Below are 3207 nucleotides of genomic sequence, written 5' to 3'. Positions count from 1 at the left end.
TTCCCAGCCCTATTTCCATAGGGGGCAAAACCAATAATTTTATGGACTTCCCCAGAATGCTGCTGCTGCTAAGTCGCTTCAGTCGTGTCCGATTCTGTGCGACCCCATAGATGGCAGCCCACCAGGCTCCCCCGTCCCTGGGATTCTCCAGGCAAGAACACTGGAGTGGGTTGCATTTCCTTCTCCAATGCATGAAAGTGAAAAGTGAAGTTGCTCAGTCGTGCCCAACTCTTCACGACCCCATGGATTGCAGCCCACCAGGCTCCTCCGTCCATGGGATTTTCCAGGCAAGAGTACTGGAGCGGGTTGCCATTTCCTTCTCCCCAGAATGCTGCTGCTGCTAAGTCGCTTCAGTCGTGTCCGACTCTGTGCGACCCCAGAGATGGCAGTCCACCAGGTTCCCCCGTCCCTGGGATTCTCCAGGCAAGAACACTGGAGTGGGTTGCCATTTCCTTCTCCAATGCATGAAAGTGAAAAGTGAAAGTGAAGTCGCTCAGTCGTGTCTGACTCTTTGCGACCCCATGGATTGCAGCCTACCAGGCTCCTCCATCCATGGGATTTTCCAGGCAAGAGTACTGGAGTGGGTTGCCACTGCCTTCTCCCCAGAATGCTAGTTACTCCTAAAGGAAATGTACAACATCTTCAGAGTCAGGTACTTAACTTCTAGTTCAAGAACTGTTATCACTGATTTAACTTTCTTTTAAAAGGTATGATTCTGATTTGTTCTTGCAAAGTTGGTCATTGATTGAGGGCAGAATTTGACATAGGGTAGAAATTGCTTTCGACTCAGCAACTAACACTTTCAATCATGTCCAACTCTTTGGGACCCCATGGACTGTAGAAGGGGGTGACAGAATGAGATGGTTGGATGGCATCACTGAGTCAATGGACAGACATTTCAGTGAACTCTGGGAGACAGTGAAGGGCAGGGAAGCCTGATGTGCTGCAGTTTATGGGGTCACAGAGTCAGACACGACTTAGCAACCCAACAACAAACTGCTTTCAGGGAACTGAACATTTGTAAAGGCCAAAAATAAACTAAAACATTTATATATTAGATAGAGACACATACCAAGTTGTTAACAACAGTTACCTCTAAAGAGGGATGGTTGGGGAGGGGAAGACCTGAAGAAAGATTTTCATTTTTCATTCTGTATTAACGGCACAAATTAACCAAGTTTTCAATTTTTGGTAGCGTGAAGTCTTGTGTTATGTAACGCTCAAAGCTGTATAAAGACTCGTTTTAGTTTGTCCTCTTTTTCCTACCAATTATACCTTCCCTTTTTTCCTTCTTTCCTTAAATAAAAGCTTATTCTGAATAAAGTTCATGGGGTCGCAGAGTCGGACACGACTAAGTGACTGAACTGATACCTTCCCTTTTTTCCTTCTTTCCTCAAATAAAAACTTATTCTGAATATAAGAAAAATCTGCTAAAGTTAACTCCTGAATTTTATGTACTAGTCAGTCAACAGTAGGCCAAAAGTAATACTTCAAATGAATTGTAGGCAGATGTCTAATTTCTTGATTCACACGCTTAAGAGAGACCCCGATTCTAAGTTAAATCCTGCCTTGCATTTAAATTATATGATTCTAATGAAATCCACATAATTGGCCAGATTCCTATGGGGAAGATTTTTTTTTGTTTTCTTTTAGGCCATGTGGCATGTGGGATCCCAGTTCCCTGACTACACCAGTGACCTAACATGTGCCCCCTGCATTGAGAGCGAGGAATCCTAATCATCGGACTGCCAGGAGAGTCCCTGGAGAAGGTTTTATGGACAGCCAGAAGTTATATAAAAAGGCAAAATATACCCAAAGAGATTGGAAGAAAATGAAAATCTGTATATATTGACGTAAAATCTCCTAGACATTTTGGTAGGAAAAAAAGCAAGTTGCAAAACATATGCATAGTAAGACACAATATGTAAAAATTTTAAATGCACAAAATTATGTATTTCTACAGGTAAACATATATGTATATAAATGCATAAAGAAAAGGTGATTGAAGAGTATACACTCTAGAGCAACAGTTAACAGTTTCCATTTTGGAGAGGGTATCCCAGTGGCACTTTTACAATATCTGTATTTTTAATTTTTTTCCTAGAATATAGTCATATGTAATTAAATAAAAAACGAGGAACTTTTATACTTCTAGGAAGTACTTCATACGATGGTTTCCTTAAAATAGCTTGCTACCACTAAAGATTGTTGAGTTGTTTAGTCACTAAGTCGTGTCCGACTCTTTGTGAGCTCATGGACTACAGCAGGCTAGGCTCCTCTGTCCATTGCATTTCCCAGGCAAGAATACTGGAGTGGGTTGCCATTTCCTTCTCAAGGGGATCTTCCTGACCCAGAAATCAAATCCGCATCTCCTGCACTGGCAGGCGGATTCTTCACCACTGAGCCCCCAGAGAAACCCACCACTAAAGGTATAGTTTACTAAATACCACTGTTGTCTGTTTTTCATCATCATCATCCTTTACCCCTGCTATCCCACACCTTTCTCTCATTGCTCCACACAAGATCAAATTTAAGGAAATCACATAAGCTTTTTCTTGAGTATTTGATAATGAAGAAATGATTCAGTTGCCAGGAAGTACCAAACTCAGAGAGAACCGATACCATGGCAACAAAGATCATTTAAGTAGGTGGGCTCATCCTTTGGCTTTAATCCAATGCACCTGGAAATACGTGCATTATTTTGGAGAGGACAAGATGCTTTAAGAATAAGATTCTTTCTGGGTGTTCCATGTACCATGCCATGTTCATTATTTACTGCAGAAAAAATGCTGCAGTAGAAAGGTTAACACCTAAAAGCACACTCAGCTTCCTTAGAAGAGAGATTATATATAAATCCCAGATAGCCCAAGCAGTGCTAAAGATCTGCCAAAGTGGTATTTGTTTAGAAGCAAAGCATTTTTGCTTAAAATTGCAAACCTTTAAGAGTATTTCTATATTTTTTCATTACATGTGATTAATACTAAAATACTTACATGAAAGTTTGCTGAAAATTATAGTTTTCTTGAAAAGGGAAAAGCTATCAAAGTCAGACATATGTGTAACATGAATTTTAGCCCATAACACCAAATATATTCTTACTGTTTTAGCTGATAAAATATTACAGAACAGCAGCTTACTAGAATCAATGACTACTATGAAATCAAGTAAATGTACAAGTTCAATGAATCCCAGCTTTTAATTATTAAA

The sequence above is a fragment of the Bos taurus genome, chromosome 5 (assembly GCF_002263795.3).
Source record: "Bos taurus isolate L1 Dominette 01449 registration number 42190680 breed Hereford chromosome 5, ARS-UCD2.0, whole genome shotgun sequence".
NCBI classification, from domain to species: domain Eukaryota; kingdom Metazoa; phylum Chordata; class Mammalia; order Artiodactyla; family Bovidae; genus Bos; species Bos taurus.
Note: the sequence above shows the minus strand (reverse complement) of the source record.